Source organism: Ambystoma mexicanum, chromosome 5q, assembly GCF_040938575.1.
Source record: "Ambystoma mexicanum isolate Mex_15411 chromosome 5q, UKY_AmexF1_1, whole genome shotgun sequence".
NCBI classification, from domain to species: domain Eukaryota; kingdom Metazoa; phylum Chordata; class Amphibia; order Caudata; family Ambystomatidae; genus Ambystoma; species Ambystoma mexicanum.
In genome coordinates this window covers 591,776,008-591,798,075 of record NC_090933.1, presented here as the reverse complement: position 1 = coordinate 591,798,075, position 22,068 = coordinate 591,776,008, and positions in this window count along the sequence as shown.

The window sequence follows — 22,068 nt, the reverse complement described above, 5'->3', positions numbered from 1 at the left end:
CTCTTCAACACAAATGTGAGGGGTTTGTGATCCATCCAGAACACATAAGGAATGCCCCACAAAGACGTCCTAAAATGCTTAGATGCCCAAACCACTGCCAATATTTCTCTCTCAATGATTGCATAATGCTTCTCCGCTTTCCTGAAAACCAACTACAAATGGCACTCTAGCAATTCAACGAAAGGGAGGGAAAGCACAAGTTAAACCAAAATATCTTCAGACACCCCATATCAACACTTCCCTGAAGTTTTGTGAACAAGTAATGCACAGTCACACTTTAGCCAAAAGATAAGTGAATGAAAACTGAGCAAAATGGCACTCCACAAGTTAAAACAGTAGGAAGGAAGAAGGGTTTAGAAGATTTAGGTGCATCAACACATTTCTCATTGAAAACTAATCTAGTGAGAGCAGATCTAACAAATCAGCCAGAGTCAATAGGCCTGAGCCAGTGTCAGTGGTACAGGACCAAGAGTTTAGGAGCAAACATTTTCTTGTAGCTGCAGTCAAGTCTTTAGTAGAAAAATATTGAAGAGGTAGATGCGAGGCGAAAGACAATGTTAAAAGAGAGGGCTGCCGACCCCACAAGTAGTTAAAGGATTTAAAACACCTTTAGGGCTACTACGGAGAAAGGGCGGCCTGGCGGAACAATGTTCCTTAAATGTGTAGAAGTGGCTCCTGAGGTGGCGGGTGTTCCTGGTAGTTCCTGCAGGTCAAGGGGTCCAACAGAGGAAGAGAGGCTCTTGTCGTGGATGAAGGTTCGAGTTGCTGCACTACCCAGGGATGAAGCCAGGCGTGGTGCCGCCAAACAAAGTTTAAAAGGTACGCTCCTTTTAATAGCGGTCCAGGTCGATAGCTGCCTGGCTATCCGGCCTATAAGTGCTGGGCACTGTCGATTCGACCAAGGCAGGTCCGAGGAAGTGATAGGATACTGGTTGACCCCACCAGCTCAAGGGAAGGAGGCTCTTTCACTGAAGAGCCTCTCTCGTCGTGTGGAAGAAAAGGTGTGAGATGATCTGGCAGGCCTTCACCGCTGGTGTAGATGCTGAAGATGTCTGTGGCTTCTCTCCCCTTCGGTTCCGTAGTTCCAGTGGCGACGTCTTGCTCTTCCAGTCCTCAGGACCCTGCTTTTATGCAGAAAGAGACCCATTCATACAGCCTAGCTGTCACTCACACAGTGGAGTGGTCTTCTTGGCGGGAGACCCTCCAGCCTATCAGGTTAGAGTGCGACCTGAGTTGCTGTGGCAACTCTGTCCAGGGGTTCTACTCCCCCTCCCAAACAACAGACCCACCCCAGACTCAGAGGCGCCGAAAAGAGGGCTTCTTGGCAGAAGCCTGCCAAAAGAGCGAACAAAGGATCCCCGACCTGGGTTAGGAGAATGGAGTAAGACTCGAGAAAGGAGTTAATTTAAAGTTCTGCCAAATAAAACCTACCGGAGTAAAGTTCATAATAAAATAAACCGGCGGTATGTTAGAGGCAGTCAGTAAAAGTATTAGCCTCGAACAATGGGAAAATCCCATAGGAAGATATTTGCGGTTGAATATTTTTGGTAGTAACCACTACCACCAGCCAGAAACTTTAGACAGCGGGACTTTAAGGTACCCCCTCGAAAATGAACCTAAGGGAAAAACTATTAACCCTTTCCAGTACCTTCCTTTCGAAGATGGGTTGTACTGTTTAAGTTCGTAAGATTTGACTAGTAAAGTCAATGGAGACTTTACATGCTCTGGGAGACAGTAGTCAGTCCCAGGGTATGGGTTCTATGTTTGGGGGTCGCTACGACACCCGTGTGTCACTGCACGGAGGGTGCTGTGTAACACATGTGCATAAAGATGGTTCCTATGGGTGAGAGAAAACCCCATAGGCATTAAACACAAAAAAATAGCCTAGAACACACATAGCAAAAAATGCCTAAGAGTGGGAAAAAGAGTCTCACTCTTAGCAGGTAAAAAGAAACAAATCCAGCAAAGCTGCTGGGGGACTCTATAGGTAAGGGAAATTAGCCATGAAATGAGAATTCTCCCTAACACTCGCCCCCACCCCCCCAGACTAAGGGACAGGAGGATCTAATCCACTCCTGGATGAGTCTCATACCTCTAGTCGGTTATAAACACCCTAGAGAGACCATCAGCATTTTGGTGGTGACATCCTGACCTGTGCTCAATGGTAAAATCAAACCCTTGGAGGCAGATTGACCATTTTAGCAGTTTTGGGTTTTCCCCTTTCATTTGCATTAACCATCTCAAAGGTTGGTGGTCTGTTTGAATGATGAAAGTAGATCCATACAAGTATGGTCTGAAATTCTTCAAAGCCCACACAATGGCAAAACATTCTCTCTCGATAGTTGCCCAACCCAAAGTTCCTTGCAAATATTTCAAAAAAGGTAGCAGGCAGTCCTTTCCAGAAAGAACAAGGCATGATAACCTGTTCTGAGATGAGAGTTTGCAGCACATGCTTTTTGCTCACTGTACCTTTAACAGATGGGAAATAACCATTTGCATATCAGTCTTTGTACCGCCCACATGAGCAGTCCTGCACCGAAATGCTATGGCAATTCCTCTCTGAACAAGAGTATCTACAGCAACCCCATACACGTGTTTCAGCCTTGTTGGGCCTCTTCAGTGAGGTGAAGCTGTGCCTCTCTGAGCACAGTGAGCAGGGAGTCCAAGTCTGGCTGCCCCCAGGTAACTTAGGGTGACCAACCCAAAGTTCCTTGCAAATATTTCAAAAAAGGTAGCAGGCGCTCCTCTCCAGAAAGAACAAGGCATGATAACCTGTTCTGAGATGAGAGTTTGCAGCACACGCTTTTTGCTCACTGTACCTTTCACAGATGGGAAATATCCATTTGCAGATCAGTCTTTGTCCCGCCCACATGAGCAGTCCAGCACTGAAATGCTATGGCAATTCCTCTCTGAACAGGAGTACCTACAGCAACCCCATACACGTGTTTCAGCCTTGTTGGGCATCATCAGTGAGGTGGAGCTGTGCATCTCAGAACAGGTTATCATGCCATGTTATTTCTGGAGAGGAGCGCCTGTTACCTTGTTTGAAATATTTGCAAGGAACTTGGGGTTGGTCACCCTGAGTTACCTGGGGGCAAACAGACGTGGACTCCCTGCTCATTGTGCTCAGAGAGGCACAGCTTCACCTCACTGATGAGGCCCAACAAGGCTGAAACACGTGTATGCGGTTGCTGTAGGTACTCTTGTTCAGAGAGGAATTGCCATAGCATTTCGGTGCTGGACTGCCCATGTGGACGGGGCAAAGACTGATATGCAAATGGATATTTCCCATCTGTGAAAGGTACAGTGAGAAAAAAGCGTGTGCTGCAAACTCTCATCTCAGAACAGGTTATCATGCCATGTTCTTTCTGGAGAGGAGCGCCTGCTACCTTGTTTGAACTATTTGACAATAGCCTGACGTGAGATCAAATGTGCTGAGGAACTTGGCTGAACCAAGTCTATCCACCAGCTCATCTGTCCTTGGCAAAGGATGGGCATCAGTCTTAGTGACTGCATTTAGAGCTCTATAGTCCACACAGAATCTCAACTCCTTGGATCCTGCCTTTGGTACTAACACAACTGGGCTAGACCATGGACTAGTAGAGGGCTCTATTACCCCGAGATCAAGCATCTTATTGACCTCTCCTTTGATGTGGGTTCTTACATTTTCTGACATCCTGTAGCCCCTGCATTTGACAGGTAAACAGTCACCAGTTTGAATATCATGCTGGCCCCAATGGGTCAAGCCTGGTGTTAGAGAAAACAGGGAGGCATATTGATTCAACAAAACTTTGCATTCCTCCTGTTGCTCAAGTGTCAGATTAGAAGAGAGATTGACTCCTTCTATTTTCTCATCTAAAGGTTTGCCTCTGAGGAGGTCAGGTAGAGGTTCACTCTCCTCCTCCTCCTGAGCTGAAGCTAGAAGTAAAACTCCCATTTCTGGTTTCGAGACATAAGCTTTAGACAGCTGATGTGAACAACTCTAGGAGCCTCCTGAGGATTGCCTAAATCCACCATATAGTTCACCTCTCCAGGTTTTCTGACAACCTTGAAGGGTCCCATCCATTTTTCCTGCAAGGCCCTCTGCCTTGTTGGTAACATAACAAGAACTAGATGATCTTGAGCGAACTCAACCATGTTGGCCTTCTGGTCGTGCCAATGCTTGTGTGACATTCTCCTCCGGAGTCCTATCACATAGTCAGTGACTCTGACTGGCACGGGCGAAGGAGCACTCTCCAACCCCTCCTTGATCAGGGCCAATGGACCTCTGACCGGATGGCCATAGAGAAGTTCAAAGGGACTGTAACCCACTCCCTCCTGAGGGACTTCTCTATATGTAAAGAGAAGGCATGGCAGTACAAGATCCCACTTTTTCTTAAGAGGGTCTTCTAAAGCTCCTATCATGCCCTTCATGGTTCTGTTAAACCTTTCTACTAACCCGTATGTCTGAGGGTGATATGCTGTTGAGAACTTGTAGGTAACTCCACAGTTTTTCCACATGGCTTTCATGTAGTGGGACATAAAATTTGACCCCCTGTCGGATATTACTTCCTTAGGAAACCCAACCCTGGTAAAAATACCAAGGAGGGCCTTAGCTACAGCCGGAGCTGTAACAGTCCTCATAGTAATTGCTTCAGGGAACCTAATAGCCTGGTCTACTACAACAAGTATAAACCTGTTGCCTGAAGAAGTTGGAGGATCAAGGGGACCAACAATGTCGATTCCTACCCTCTCAAATGGTACTCCCACCACAGGGAGAGGCACTAGAGGTGCCACGTTCTTGGAGCCACTTTTACCAGAGGTTTAGCAAGTGTGGCAACTCTTCCAATACTTATCTACCTCAGCCCCCATTTTAGGCCAATAGAAGTAGAGAGAGAGCCTTTCCTTGGTCTTCTTGAAGCTCAAGTGACCAGCCAAAGGTATCTCATGGGCTAGTTGCAAGAATTGGAGTCTGTTTGCTTGGGGTACTACGAGTCTCTTGTAGTCCCCAGGGAGTGACTCAGTTGGTTCACTATAGAAGAGGCCATCTTCCCAGTGTAACCTATACTTCCCAGGCTCTTGCCCTTCAAGCTGAGAAGCTGTCTGGTGGCGAAGACCTTCCAGAGTTGGACATTCTCTTTGTCCCTTACTGAAGTCTGCCCTTTGGGGTCCACCTTCTGCCAGTAACGACTGCAGCTCGGGATGGTCCACAGGGTCAAGATCTCCAATGAGTTCCTTGCCTCTTACTAGATCTGAGTCTTCAGGCTCTAGTTCAACCAAACAGGGTTGTACTTCACTCTCAGGCTCAGCTGGAGGAGGAATCACAGGTGTGATTTTTGCTAACCTAGGAGATTTCCTGGTTGGCAGTACTGGAGTGTTTTCTGCTGTCTTTTCCCTGGAAGTCTTGGGTTTCCCCTTTGCTTCTGGTTGCTTGGAAATGGCAGTTAGTAACTCCAGTGGTGTAGAAGTGATTTCTTTTTCTATCATCTCCTCAGGAGAGCCCCTCAAGGTCCTCTCCCTAGCAGGTCTCGTAAGCTCCTGTAATCTCTTCCTAGGAGGTCTGGGAGTACAGTACTTGACACTACTCCCAGGTCTTTCAGATAATTTCCCAGGAGCACCCTTCCTGGTACTTCTGATTGTACACTTACATGTATCCTGACAGTCATTTCATTGCACTGGATGCGAGCTGGTAATTGGGGAAGCATCTGCACAGGCCCTCCAGCTAACTTGGTGAGGGGTTTGGGTGCCTTAGCAACATTCTCCACCTTGAAAAAAGATTTGTCCACCACAGTTATGCTGGCCCCAGTATCTCTAATGGCAGGGGTCTCCTGACCATTGACTAGGACACTGTCTTTATAATACTCTTTAGTATTAGGAGGGATAGAATTATATAAATCTAAATTATGTTGTTCCCACAACCCTAGTGATACTAAAGATACACTAGCTGAGACTCCAATGGGGTCATCAGACAGCAGTTGAAAGTTTCCACTGGCCATCTGTACTTCCTCCTCTGGAGCAAAGGCTAAGGAGACTGTGTGGACCCCTGAAGATTTACCCTTACACCTGGGATCCCCTTTCACATGATCAGTCCAGCCACAAACATAACATTTTCCAAATGTCTTTATGAATGGTGGCTTGTTCTGACCTCCTTCTGGTCTGGGACCAGAAGGTACATAGCCTAATTAGGTTTCCCATGTGGCTTACCCTTAGAATTGTGTTTGTGGCCATCTTTGGAATTGGAATTATTTGAATTCTCTTTGTTGTCTTTCTTTGGCTGCTTTCCCTCATCCTTTTTCTGAGTTACCCCTGAATCCTTGTGAGTAGCCCTGCTGGCAGCCCACAAATCAGCAGCCTTAGCTAGCTTCTTGGAATCTAATTCCTTTGAATCAGCCAAGTGCTGTCTGAGCTCAGGAGAGCAGGCATCATAGATAGACTCCATCATAACAGGATTTCTCTTTCCTTCATAAGTGTTAACTCTATAACCCTTAATCCATCCCTCTAAGTTCTTCAAACATTCATTCACTCAAGTAGCCCAAGGGGTACTATCATGCTTTTTGAGGGTCCTAAACCTCTTAAGGTATTGAGAAGCAGTCTTCCCAAATCTAGCTATCAGAGCTAGTTTTACACATTCATAGTCCATCCTATCCACCTCCCCCAACTCCATTACCACATCAGATGCAACAGGGGGGAGCCTAGAGAATAACCAGGGGATCAACTGATTCCCTGTGCTATTCGGGAGCCCATGATTACATTCTAACATAGCAAGCCAATCAAATACATCCAATTTAGGTTCATACATACCTACAATCTCTTTAGGCATCCAAGGTCTTTTTGGACTGGAAGATCTAGAGGATTCAGGGAGAGAAGCATTTTCCAAAGACAATTTCTTCATCTCAAGCTAATGGTTGAGCTCCATTTCTTTGAGCCTAAGTTCTTGATGTCTCTGTTCAGTTTGGGCACTAATTCGTTTGAATTCAAGTTTAAGTCTCATTTTTTCTAGAGATATAAATTCAATACTTAATGTGGGACCTAGTAAGGGTCCAGTAGCTACAGTTGAGGCCCTTGAGCAGGCAGAGGACCAGAGGGGGTGACATTGTTATCCTCCTCTTCCTCATCTGTCTCGATAATAACATTTTCAACATTATCCTCATTACTGTTTGCCATATTTGCTGGAGTAGTAGGGCCTACAGCACCACTATCCAGACTTTGGGCCTCATCACGAGTCAGGAGGTAACCCTTAAATGCGGCAGTAGCGCTATTACCGCCGCATTTAAGGGTCCGCCAGATCATGGCTTTGGCGGATTTCCCCCCAGCTCTAAGCTGGGGGGAAATCTGCGGCAAAATTGCCAATTTTCGGCACGATTACTGCCGGCTTGAAATCCGCCGGCGGTAAAAGCCACATTTTCCCCATTGGGCCCAATGTGGAATGAGGAATTCCCAAATGGGCCCAATGGGGAATGGGTAATAACCCTTCCGCCAAACCTGTGATCCGGCGCTAATAGCGCCGGGGGTTTGGTGGTAGGGCTATTAGCGCTGGCGCTAATAGCGCCGGCGTTACCGCCCAACTTGTGATGAGGCCCTTTGTTTCCCTAACAGTCTATCAATCATTTCTGTTTTCTTGCCTTTGACAGGAAGACCTTTCTGCCTGCACAAATATTTAAGGTAATCAGCAGTTTTTGCAAGGAGGGTCTCCTGACTATAACTTCCCATACTTGACTTTCTTAAAATAACTTTTTGTGATTGTTAACCTTGTGGTTAGTTGCACCAAGCTACTAGTAGCACACTAAAATGTAAATCCAATACTTTTATCCTCACCGCTGTACACCAGTGTTAGGCAGAATCCAATGCAGTTCCCTTAGGGAGCACTACACCAGATTAGGACTACAGGTGAGAGCAATAAATCCCCTTTGGTATCAGTCTGTACCACAAAGATTTAGTTGGTAGCTGTGGCTGAGCCGTCAGACTTATCTCAAGAGGGAGATGAGCAGTATTCAGGGTTTACACAATAGGTATCACAGTACTATGGAACAAGGAAACACTGACCAAAGTTTTGTATCAAAAAGAGAATATGTTACACATCTAGTTCAACACATAAATCACAGTTGATAAAGTAAGTTAAGTTTGGTCAAGAAAAAAAAGCATATACAACTCCCTATTCAATTGTAGACAAGTTTGCAGTAAATTGAAAACTGAGCAAATCGGCACAGTGAAAACCAACTACAAATGGCACTCTAGCAATTCAACAAAAGGGAGGGAAAGCACAAGTTAAACCAAAATATCTTCAGACGCCCCCTATAAACACTTCCCTGAAGTTTTGTGAACAAGTAATGCACAGTCACACTTTAGCCAAAGCATAAGTGAATGAAAACTGAGCAAAATGGCACTCCACAAGTTAAAACAGTAGGAAGGAATAGGGGTTTAGAAGATTTAGGTGCAGCAATACATTTCTCATTGAAAACCAATCTAGTGAGAGCAGATCTAACAAATCAGCCAGAGTCAATAGGCCTGAGCCAGAGTCAGTGGTACAGGACCAAGAGTTTAGGAGCAAATATTTTCTTGTAGCTGCAGTCAAGTCTTTAGTAGAAAAATATTGAAGAGGTAGATGCGAGGAGAAAGACAATGTTAAAAGAGAGGGCGGCCGATCCCACAAGTAGTTAAAGGATTTAAAACACCTTTAGGGCTACTACGGAGAAAGGGCAGCCTGGCGGAACAATGTTCCTTAAACGTGTAGAAGTGGCTCCTGAGGTGGCGGGTGTTCCTGGTAGTTCCTGCAGGTCAAGAGAGGAAGAGAGGCTCTCGTCGTGGAGGAAGGTTCGAGTTGCTGCACTACCCAGGGATGAAGCCAGCCGCGGTGCTGCCAAACAAAGTTTTAAAAGAACGCTCCTTTTAATAGCGGTCTGGGTCGATAGCTGCATGGCTATCCGGTCTCCAAGTGCTGGGCACTGTCGATTCAACTAAGGCAGGACCGAGGAAGTGATAGGTGAACTGGTTGACCCCACCAGCTCAAGGGAAGGAGGGTCTTTCACTGAAGATCTCCTCTCGTCGTGTGGAAGAAAAGTTGTGAGATGATCCGGCAGGCCTTCACCGCTGGTGTAGATGCTGAAGATGTCTGTGGCCTCTCTCCCATTCGGTTCCGTAGTTCCAGTGGCGACGTCTTGCTCTTCCAGTCCTCAGGACCCTGCTTTTATGCAGAAAGAGACCCATTCATACAGCCTAGCTGTCACTCACACAGTGGAGTGGTCTTCTTGGCAGGAGACCCTCCAGCCTATCAGGTTAGAGTGCGACCTGAGTTGCTGTGGCAACTCTGTCCAGGGGTTCTACTCTCCCTCCCAAACAACAGACCCACCCCAGACTCAGAGGCGCTGAAAAGAGGGCTTCTTGGCAGAAGCCTGCCAAAAGAGTGAACAAAGGATGCCCGACCTGGGTTAGGAGAATGGAGTAAGACTCGAGAAAGGAGTTAATTTAAAGTTCTGGCAAATAAAACCTACTGGAGTAAATTTAATAATAAAATAAACCGGCGGTATGTTAGAGGCTGTCAGTAAAAGTATTAGCCTCGAACAATGGGAAAATCCCATAGGAAGATATTCGCGGTTGAATATTTTTGGTAGTAACCACTACCACCAGCCAGAAACTTTAGAGAGCGGGACTTTAAGGTACCCCCTCGAAAATGAACCTAAGGGCAAAACTATTAACCCTTTCCAGTACCTGTCATGATCTCTGCTTCCAAAAGATCAGGACTTGCCCAACTCCCTTGGAAGCAGACCCATAACCCTGGTTCCGAGTGCCAGCCAGTCCCAATTGGGACCTTTTGGACCCTGTCCTGGCGCCAGTGGCACCAGGCTCATAAAGATGCCCAGTCCCAGCGCTGGAAGCGCCGGGCTCATAATGCTTGGGTGGTCTTACCTGCAGCAGACCATGCTGCTTACTTACCTGCCAGTTGAGCCCCTGATCCTCTTCTGTTTGGGACTACTTTTCCTGTTGGGTGGGGCAGGAGCCACTCCCTAGGTTCAGAACACTGGAACTCTTCTGGAAAGCAGGAACTCTTTTCTTACCTAGGCGAGGCTGTGGAAGGAGACACCTAAGCACTACAGGAGGCTATTTAAACCACACCCGATGGATGAATCTTGCTTTGCGTTATTCTGCATTCTCTGCAGCAGAACGCTCATCGTGTCTTCAGCTCCTGATCCTGGGCCTAAGGGAACAAAGGCTTATCATCCTGGAATCCAGTCTTCAGCAGCACCTGTAAAGACAAAGAAAGAACAGGTTAGCACTACGGTCTTCAGTGGCAGCGCATCTCTTACCTGGTCCATCGGCTGTCACCAACGCCTCGCGCTGCATTCCGGCATCTGAAAGACAAAGGCTTACCTACTCTTCGCATGCTCCGGAGGTCTTCGCACTGCATTCCGGCATCTGAAAGACAAAGGCTTACCTACTCTTCGCATGCTCCGGAGGTCTTGGCACTGCATTCCGGCATCTGAAAGACAAAAGCTTACCAGCTCTTCGCACGCTCCGGAGGTCTTCGGCGCTGCATCCCGCATCTGAAAGACAAAAGAAGGTGCGTTTAAAGACATTGGGCAACTTTATTACTCACGTGCCATTACTCCTTCCCACACCGAATCCAGTGGGTATTCCAGCACCCTTCAGCTTCTATAAAGCTCCGAACTTGTACCTGCAAGATAAAAGGGACAGTTAGTGCGCATCGTGAAGCAGGCTACAAGCGCTTACTTACGTGCTTCCAGGCGCTTCTATTCCTCACGCGGGTTCGATCCTCAATTCTCTTCAGCCCGTCATCCGCCATCGCCGGAACCCTGCAAAACAAGAGATATCATTACAAAAGACTTTTAAGACATTTGACGTGCCCAGAACTTACCGTTCGTGCAGTTAACGACGGACAGCAGTCCTCTGAGGTCAAGAGGCCTGCACCCTTATCCAGTGAAGAAACTGGTTACGGCACCCTGCCCCGAGGCAGATGGAGACCTCGGCGTTCACTTACCTAAGACATCTTACTCTTCGAGTCAGACATACAGTGCACAGAGGTCCAGCCCAAAGAGCCAACCGTGTGTTACACATCACCTTTGAAGATACGGCATTCACCCATTCAAGACCGGCGCCTCTGCGGGAATCAGGTGAGCGTTACAGTACCTTCCTTTTGAAGATGGGTTGTACTGTTTAAGTTCGTAAGATTTGACTAGTAAAGTCAATGGAGACTTTACATGCTCTGGGAGACAGTAGTCAGTCCCAGGGTATGGGGTCTATGTTTGGGGGTCGCTACGACACCCCTGTGTCATTGCACGGAGGGCGCTGTGTAACACATGTGCATAAAGATGGTTCCTATGGGTGAGAGAAAAACCCATAGGCATTAAACACAAAATAATAGTCTAGAACACACATAGCAAAAAATGCCTAAGAGTGGGAAAAAGAGTCTCACTCTTAGCAGGTAAAAAGAAACAAACCCTTCAAATCCAGCAAAGCTGCTGGGGGACTCTATAGGTAAGGAAAATTAGCCATGAAATGAGAATTCTCCCTAACACCCCCCCCAGACTAAGGGACAGGAGGATCTAATCCACTCCTGGATGAGTCTCATACCTCTAGTCAGTTATAAACATCCTAGAGAGACCATCAGCATTTTGGTGGTGACATCCTGACCTGTGCTCAATGGTAAAATCAAACCCTTGGAGGCAGATTGACCATTTTAGCAGTTTTGGGTTTTCCCCTTTCATTTGCATTAACCATCTCAAAAGTTGGTGGTCTGTTTAAATGATGAAAGTAGATCCATACAAGTATGGTCTGAACTTCTTCAAAGCCCACACAATGGCAAAACATTCTCTCTCGATTGTTGCCCATCTTGTCTCAGGTTCCTTCAGTTTCCTACTGATGAAGCAAATGGGGTGCTCCCTACCTTTCTCATCCAATTGACTGAGTACTACACCTATACCTATATTGGAAGCACCTGTCTGTACAATGAAGGGTTGGTGGTAGTCAGGAGCTCTGAGAACTGGAGCTTGACAAAGGGCTTTCTTTAGGCTTTCAAAGGCCTGATTGCACTCCTCATTCCATTTGACCTTTTTAGGGAATTTAGGAGAAGAGATTACATTCAGTGGAGAAGCTATGGATACATAGTTCTCAATGAAATTCCTGTAGTACCCAGTGAGACCTAGGAAGGCTCTCACCTGGGTTTGAGTAGAAGGGGTTGTCCAATTTTGCACAGCTTCAATTTTGCTGGGCAAAGGCCTTATTTCACCACCTCCTACCTCATGCCCAAGGTAGACCACTTTACTCTGACCAATTTGACATTTGCTTGCCTTTATGGTCAGATGGGCCTGTTGCAGAGCCTGCAAAACATATCCTAGGTGGTCAACATTTTCTTTCCAAGTAGGGCTGAACACTGCAATGTCATCCAATTATGCCATGCATAAGTCCTCCATCCCATTCAGAACCTGATTAACCATCCTTTGGAATGTAGCAGGTGCATTCTTTAGTCCAAAAGGCATCACCTTAAATTGGTATAAGCCAACTGGGGTGGAGAATGCAGTTTTGTCCTTGGCATGGTCAGTCAGGGCTATTTGCCAATAGTTTCAAAAAAGGTAGCAGGCGCTCCTCTCCAGAAAGAACAAGGTATGATAACCTGTTCTGAGATGAGAGTTTGCAGCACACGCTTTTGGCTCACTGTACCTTTCACAGATGGGAAATATCAATTTGCATATTAGTCTTTGTCCTGTCCACATGAGCAGTCCAGCACCGAAATGCTATGGTAATTCCTCTCTGAACAAGAGTACCTACAGCCACCCCATACACGTGTTTCAGCCTTGTTAGGCCTCATCAGTGAGGTGAAGCTGTGCCTCTCTGAGCAAAGTGAGCAGGGAGACCACGTCTGGTTGCCCCCAGGTAACTTAGGGTGACCAACCCAAAGTTCCATGCAAATATTTCAAAAAAGGTAGCAGGCGCTCCTCTCCAGAAAGAACAAGGCATGATAACCTGTTCTGAGATGAGAGTATGCAGCACATGCTTTTTGCTCACTGTACCTTTCACAGATCGGAAATATCCATTTGCATATCAGTCTTTGTACCGCCCACATGAGCAGTCCTGCACCGAAATGCTATGGCAATTCCTCTCTGAACAAGAGTACCTACAGCAACCCCATACACGTGTTTCAGCCTTGTTGGGCCTCATCAGTGAGGTGAAGCTGTGCCTCTCTGAGCACAGTGAGCAGGGAGTCCACGTCTGGTTGCCCCCAGGTAACTTAGGGTGACCAACCCAAAGTTCCTTGCAAATATTTCAAAAAAGGTAGCAGGCGCTCCTCTCCAGAAAGAACAAGGCATGATAACCTGTTCTGAGATGAGACTTTGCAGCACACGCTTTTTGCTCACTGTACCTTTCATAAATGGGAAATATCCATTTGCATATCAGTCTTTGTCCCGCCCACATGAGCAGTCCAGCACCGAAATGCTATGGCAATTCCTCTCTGAACAAGAGTACCTACAGCAACCCCATACACGTGTTTCAGCCTTGTTGGGCCGCATCAGTGAGGTGAAGCTGTACATCTCAGAACAGGTTATCATGCCATGTTCTTTCTGGAGAGGATCGCCTGATACCTTGTTTGAAATATTTGGAAGCACCTTGGGGTTGGTCACCTTGAGTTACCTGGGGGCAACCAGACGTGGACTCACTGCTCACTGTGCTCAGAGAGGCACAGCTTCACCTCACTGATGAGGCCCAACATGGCTGAAACACGTGTATGGGGTTGCTGTTGGTATTCTTGTTCAGAGAGGAATTGCCATGGCATTTCGGTGCTGGACTGCCCATGTGGGCGGGACAAAGAATGATATGCAAATGGATATTTCCCATCTGTGAAAGGTACAGTGAGAAAAAAGCGTGTGCTGCAAACTCTCATCTCAGAACAGGTTATCATGCCATGTTCTTTCTGGAGAGGAGTGCCTGCTACCTTGTTTGAACTATTTGACAATAGCCTGACGTGAGATCAAATGTGCTGAGGAACTTGGCTGAACCAAGTCTATCCACCAGCTCATCTGTCCTTGGCAAAGGATGGGCATCAGTCTTAGTGACTGCATTTAGAGCTCTATAGTCCACACAGAATCTCAACTCCTTGGATCCTGCCTTTGGTACTAACACAACTGGGCTAGACCATGGACTAGTAGAGGGCTCTATTACCCCAAGATCAAGCATCTTATTGACCTCTCCTTTGATGTGGGTTCTTACATTTTCTGACATCCTGTAGCCCCGGCTTTTGACAGGTAAACAGTCACCAGTTTGAATATCATGCTGGCCCCAATGGGTCAAGCCTGGTGTTAGAGAAAACAGGGAGGCATATTGATTCAACAAAACTTTGCATTCCTCCTGTTGCTCAAGTGTCAGATTAGAAGAGAGATTGACTCCTTCTATTTTCTCATCTAACGGTTTGTCTCTGAGGAAGTCAGGTAGAGGTTCACTCTCCTCCTCCTCCTGAGCTGAAGCTAGAAGTAAAGCTCCCAGTTCTGGTCTCGAGACATAAGCTTTTAGACGGCTGATCTGAACGACTCTAGGAGCCTCCTTAGGATTGCCTAAATCCACCATATAGTTCACCTCTCCAAGTTTTCCCACAACCTTGAAGGGTCCCATCCATTTTTCCTGCAAGGCCCTCTGCCTTGTTGGTACCATAACAAGACCTAGCTGGTCTTGAGCGAACTCAACCATGTTGGCCTTCTGGTCGTGCCAATGCTTGTGTGACATTCTCCTCCGGAGTCCTATCACATAGTCAGTGACTCTGACTGGCGCCGGGGAAGGAGCACTCTCCAACCCCTCCTTGATCAGGGCCAATGGACCTCTGACCGGATGGCCATAGAGGAGTTCAAAGGGACTGTAACCCACTCCCTCCTGAGGGACTTCTCTATATGCAAAGAGAAGGCATGGCAGTACAAGATCCCACTTTTTCTTAAGAGGGTCTTCTAAAGCTCCTATCATGCTCTTCATGGTTCTGTTAAACCTCTCCACTAACCCGTTTGTCTGGGGGTGGTATGCTATTGAGAACTTGTAGGTAACTCCACAGTTTTTCCACACGGCTTTCATGTAGTGGGACATACAATGTGACCCCCTGTTGGATATTACCTCCTTAGGAAACCCAACCCTGGTAAAAAATACCAAGGAGGGCCTTAGCTACAGCCAGAGCTGTAACAGTCCTCATAGGAATTGTTTCAGGGAACCTAGTAGCATGGTCTACTGCAACAAGTATAAACCTAATGTCTGAAGAAGTTGGAGGATCAAGGGGACCAACAATGTCAATTCCTACCCTCTCAAATGGTACTCCCACCACAGGGAGAGGCACTAGACGTGCCACGTTCTTGGAGCCACTTTTACCAGAGGTTTGACAAGTGTGGCAACTCTTGCAATACTTATCTACCTCAGCCCCCATTTTAGGCCAATAAAAGTAGAGAGAGAGCCTTTCCTTGGTCTTCTTGAAGCTCAAGTGACCAGCCAAAGGTATCTCATGGGCTAGTTGCAAGAATTGGAGTCTGTTTGCTTGGGGTACTATGAGTCTCTTGTAGTCCCCAGGGAGTGACTCGGTTGGTTCACTATAGAAGAGGCCATCTTCCCAGTGTAACCTATACTTCCTGGGCTCATGCCCTTCAAGCTGAGAAGCTGCCTGGTGGCGAAGACCTTCCAGAGTTGGACATTCTCTTTGTCCCTTACTGAAGTCTGCCCTTTGGGGTCCACCTTCTGCCAGTAACGACTGCAGCTCGGGATGGTCCACAGGGTCAAGATCTCCAATGAGTTCCTGGCCTCCCACTAGATCTGAGTCTTCAGGCTCTAGTTCAACCACAGAGGGTTGTAACTCACTCTCAGGCTCAGCTGGAGGAGGAATCACAGGTGTGATTTTTGCTAACCTAGGAGATTTCCTGGTTGGCAGTACTGGAGTGTTTTCCGCTGTCTTTTCCCTGGAAGTCTTGTGTTTCCCCTTTGCTTCTGGTTGCTTGGAAATGGCAGTTAGTAACTCCAGTGGTGTAGGAGTGATTTCTTTTTCTATCATCTCAGGAGAGCCCCTCAAGGTCTCGTAAGCTCCTGTAATCTCTTCTTAGGAGGTCTGGGAGTACTTGGCACTACTCCCAGGTCTTTCAGATCATTTCCCAGGAGCATCCTTCCTGGTACTTCCAATTGTACACTTACATGTATCCTGACAGTCATTTCATTGCACTGGATGCGAGCTGGTAATTGGGGAAGCATCTGCACAGGCCCTCCAGCTAACTTGGTGAGGCGTTTGGGTGCCTTAGCAATATCCTCCACCTTGAAAAAAGATTCGTCCACCACAGTTATGCTGGCCCCAGTGTCTCTAATGGCAGGGGTCTCCTGACCATTGACTAGGACACTGTCTTTATAATACTCTTTAGTATTAGGAGGGATAGAATTATACAAATCTAAATTCTGTTGTTTCCACAACCCTAGTGATACTAAAGATACACTAGCTGAGACTCCAATGGGGTCATCAGACAGCAGTTGAAAGTTTCCACTGGCCATCTGTACTTCCTCCTCTGGAGCAAAGGCTAAGGAGACAGTGTGGACCCCTGAAGATTTACCCTTACACCTGGGATCCCCTTTCACATGATCAGTTGAGCCACAAACATAACATTTTCCAAATGTCTTTATGAATGGTGGCTTGTTCTGACCTCCTTCTGGTCTGGGACAGAAGGTACACTAGCCTGATTAGGTTTCCCATGTGGCTTACCCTTAGAATTTTGTTTGTGGCCCTCTTTGGAATTGGAATTATTTGAATTCTCTTTGTTGTCTTTCTTTGGCTTCTTTGCCTCATCCTTTTTCTGAGTTACCCCTGAATCCTTGTGAGTAGCCCTGTTGGCAGCCCACAAATAGGCAGCCTTAGCTAGCTTCTTGGAATCTAATTCCTTTGAATCAGCCAAGTGCTGTCTGAGCTCAAGAGAGCAGGCATCATAGATAGACTCCATCATAACAGGATTTCTCTTTCCTTCATAAGTGTTAACTCTATAACCCTTAATCCATCCCTCTAAGTTCTTCAAACATTCATTCACCCAAGTAACCCAAGGGGTACTATCATGCTTTTTGAGGGTCCTAAACCTCTTAAGGTATTGAGAAGGAGTCTTCCCAAATCTAGCTATCAGTGCTAGTTTTACACATTCAAAGTCCATCCTATCCACCTCCCCCAACTCCATTACCACATCAGATGCAACAGGGGGGAGCCTAGAAAATAACCAGGGGATCAACTGATTCCCTGTGCTATCCTGGAGCCCATGATTACATTCAAACATAGCAAGCCAATCTAATACATTCAACTTAGGTTCATACATACCCAGATCTAGAGGATTCGGGGAGAGAAGCATTTTCCAAAGACAATTTCTTCATCTCAAGCTAATGGTTGAGCTCCATTTCCTTGAGCCTGAGTTCTTGATGTCTCTGTTCAGTTTTGGCACTAATTCGTTTGAATTCAAGTTTAAGTCTCATTTTTTCTAGAGATATAAATTCAGGACTTAATGTGGGACCTGGTAAGGGTCCAGTAGCTACAGTTGAGGCCCTTGAGCAGGCAGAGGACCAGAGGGGGTGACATTGTTATCCTCCTCTTCCTCATCTGTCTCAATAATAACATTTTCAACATTATCCTCATTACTGTTTTCCATATTTGCTGGAGTAGTAGGGCCTAAAGCACCACTATCCAGACTTTGAGCCTCATCACGAGTCAGGAGGTAACCCTTAAATGCGTCGGTAGCGCTATTACTGCCGCATTTAAGAGTCTGCCAGATCATGACTTTGGCGGATTTCCCCCCAGCTCTCCGCGGCAAAATTGCCAATTTTCGACATAAAAGCGCACATTTTCCCCATTGGTCCCAGTGTGGAATGAGGAATTCCCAAATGGGCCCAATGGGGAATGGGCAATAACCCTTCCGCCAAACCCGTGATCCGGCGCTAATAGAGCCGAGGGGTTTGGAGGTAGGGCTATTAGCGCTAGCGCTAATAGCGCCGGCGTCTCCGCCCAACTCGTGATGAGGCCCTTTGTTTCTCTAACAGTCTATCAATCATTTCTGTTTTCTTGCCTTTGACAGGAAGACCTTTCTGCCTGCACAAATATTTAAGGTAATCAGCAGTTTTTGCAAGGAGGGTCTCCTGACTATAACTTCCCATACTTGACTTTCTTAAAATAACTTTTTGTGATTGTTAACCTTGTGGTTAGTTGCACCAAGGTACTAGTAGCACACTAAAATGTAAATCCAATATTTTTATCCTCACCGCTGTACACCAGTGTTAGGCAGAATCCAGCGCAGTTCCCTTAGGGAGCACTACACCAGATTAGGACTACAGGTGAGAGCAATAAATCCCCTTTGGTATCAGTCTGTACCACAAAGATTTAGTTGGTAGCTGTGGCTGAGCAGTCAGACTTATCTCAAGAGGGAGATGAGCAGTATTCAGGGTTTACACAATAGGTATCGCAGTACTATGGAACAAGGAAACACTGACCAAAGTTTTGTATCAAAAAGAGAATATATTACACATCTAGTTCAACACATAAATCACAGTTGATAAAGTAAGTTAAGTTTGGTCAAGAAAAAAAAAGCATATACAACTCCCTATTCAATTGTAGACAAGTTTGCAGTAAAGTGAACACTGAGCAAATCGGCACAGTGAAAACCAACCACAAATGGCACTCTAGCAATTTAACGAAAGGGAGGGAAAGCACAAGTTAAACCAAAATATCTACAGACACCCGCTATCAACACTTCCCTGAAGTTTTGTGAACAAGTAATGCACAGTCACACTTTAGCCAAAACATAAGTGAATGAAAACTGAGCAAAATGGCACTCCACAAGTTAAAACAATAGGAAGGAAGAGGGGTTTAGAAGATTTAGGTGCATCAACACATTTCTCATTGAAAACCAATCTAGTGAGAGCAGATCTAACAAATCAGCCAGAGTCAATAGGCCTGAGCCCGAGTCAGTGGTACAGGACCAAGAGTTTAGGAGGAAAAATGTTCTTGTAGCTGCAGTCAAGTCTTTAGTAGAAAAATATTGAAGAGGTAGATGCGAGGCAAAAGACAATGTTAAAAGAGAGGGCGGCCGACCCCACAAGTAGTGAAAGGATTTAAAACACCTTTAGGGCTACTACAGAGAAAGGGCGGTCTGGCGGAACAATGTACCTTAAACGTGTAAAAGTGGCTCCTGTGGTGGCGGTTGTTCCTGGTAGTTCCTGCAGGTCGAGGGGTCCAACAGAGGAAGAGAGGCTCTCATCGTGGAGGAAGGTTCGAGTCGCTGCACTACCCAGGGATGAAGCCAGCTGCTGTGCTGCCAAAAGAAGTTTAAAAGGTACGCTCCTTTTAATCGCGGTCCGGGTCGATAGCTGCCTGGCTATCCGGTCTCCAAGTGCTGGGCACTGTCGATTCGACCAGGGCAGGTCCGAGGGAGTGATAGGTGAACTGGTTGACCCCACCAGCTCAAGGGAAGGAGGCTCTTTCACTGAAGATCTCCTCTCGTCGTGTGGAAGAAAAGTGGTGAGACGATCTGGCAGGGCTTCACTGGTGGTGTAGATAATGACGATGGATGTGGCTTCTCTCCCCTTCGGTTACGTAGTTGCAGTGGCAACGTCTTGCTCTTCCAGTCCTCAGGACCCTGCTTTTATGCAGAAAGAGACCCATTCATACATCCTAGCTGTCACTCACACAGTGGAGTGGTCTTCTTGGCGGGAGACCCTCCAGCCTATCAGGTTAGAGTGCGGCCTGAGTTGCTGTGGCAACTCTGTCCAGGTGTTCTACTCCCCCTCCCAAACAGCAGACCCACCCCAGACTCAGAGGCGCAGAAAGGAGGGCTTCTTGGCAGAAGCCTGCCAAAAGAGCGAACAAAGGATCCCCGACCTGGGTTAGGAGAATGGAGTAAAACTTGAGAAAGAAGTTTTATTAAAGTTCTGGAAAATAAAACCTACCGGAGTAAAGTTAATAATAAAATAAACCAGCGGTATGTTAGAGGCTGTCAGTAAAAGTATTAGCTTCGAACAATGGGAAAATCCCATAGGAAAATATTTGCGGTTGAATATTTTTGGTAGTAACCACTGCGACCAGCCAGAAACTTAAGAGAGGAGGACTTTAAGGTATCCCCTCGAAAATGAACCTAAGGGAAAAACTATTAACCCTTTCTAGTACCTCCATAGTAAGATGGGTTGTACTGTTTAAGTTTGTACGATTTGACTAGTAAAGTGAATGGAGACTTTACATACTCTGGGAGACAGTAGTCAGTCCCAGGGTATGGAGTCTATGTTTGGGGGTCGCTACGACACCCCTGTGTCACTGCACTGAGGGTACTGTGTAACACATGTGCATAAAGATGGTTCCTATGGGTGAGAGAAAACCCCATAGGCATTAAACACAAAAAAATAGCCTAGAACACACATAGCAAAAAATGCATAAGAGTGGGAAAAAGAGTCTCACTCTTAGCAGGTAAAAAGTAACAAACCCTTCAAATCCAGCAAAGCTGCTGGGGGACTCTATAGGTAAGGGAAATTAGCCAGGAAATGAGAATTCTCCCTAACAGTATCCATTCTGATATAAAAACCTTTATTGAGACCTGTGAAATATGTTTGAGACGTGTGAAATATGTTAATGTTAATGTTAAAGGATATTTGTACTGCGCACTATCACTACCGGAATGGTCCCCTGGTGCTCAATTTGTCAGAAAACCAGTACTGACATCCCATTGCCTGCCCCTCTGAATCCTTTGCCAATCATAGAAGTCCCTTTTTCAAGAATTGGGACGGACATCATTGGACCTTTAGAAACATCTGGACTGGGTAACAAATATGTCCTTGTGATTGTCGACTACGTGACCAGATACCCTGAGGCATTCCCTATGTGGAACAACACCACAGAGCAAATTCCTCCTACTGTATTTTTCCAGGTTGGCTTTCCTACGGAAATCCTGACGGTTTAAGGATCAAATTTTATGAGCAAGCTCATGAGTGAAGTCAAAGAGCTGCTCCATATTACCACCTCACGCACTTCAGTGTACTGTCCCCAAACAGTTGGTTTGGTACAGAAATTCAATAAAACATTTAAAATGATCCCTTGGGCACTACTTGCAGTAAGAAAACCCGTTCAGGCATCTACTGGATGCTTTCCTTTTGAACTACTTTATGGTAGAGAACCTAGAGATGTCCTGCACATGCTCTGGAAGACCTGGGAAGAACGAGAAGAGACACCCATTCCCCTTTCGGAAACTGCTACCAGATTGCGAGAGCGTATGAGACTTGTTCGAAATCTAGTCTATATTCAACTAGAAAAGGCCCAAATCTAACGAAAGTCCACCTATGACAAAAAGGTGAACTTAAAATCGTTTTCCGTAGGACAAAAAGTATTGGTCCTCTTATCTACCTCGGAAAACAAGCTTGTCTCTAAGTGGCATGGGCCATATGTAATACTGGAACGAACAGGAACCTGGCAGGAACCAGGAAGCACAACCTGACAGGAAACAGAAGGTCCATCTATCTTACGTAAATCTCTTAAAAGAGTGGAAGGAAAACCTGTCTGCCAGCATTGCCACAATACTATCCTGTTTGGTGCCAGAAGAGATAGACAACTTTGAATTAATTCCTCAAGAGCTTTCTAATCAACAAGAAGAAGATTTAAAGGATTTAATTATATTGTTTCCCAATGTATTCTCGGAGAAACCAGGAAGAGTGAACGGCACCTATTAATACATTAGAACACCTAAGGGAAAAGTGGTCAATCTGAGACCATATACACTCCTGGAAACCCGTGAATAGATAGTGGTTGAGGAAGTTAATAAAATGTCAACAGAGAATATTATCTAACACTCTTCAAGCCCATGGTCCCCCCCCTATCATATTGGTCACCTTACCTAACCATTCCTGGAGGTTTAGCACAGATTTCCACCAAGTTAATACCATTTCCGACTTCGATGCCTATCTCATGCCATGCATCGATGACCTACCTGATAAACTCAGAAACGCCACATTTCTATCAATGCTACACTTAACAAAAGGGTACTGGCAGGTCCCAGTGTATGGACCTGATAAGGAAAAGACAGCTTTCCTAATGCCCCTGGGACTGTTCAAGTTCATAGTCCTCCTATG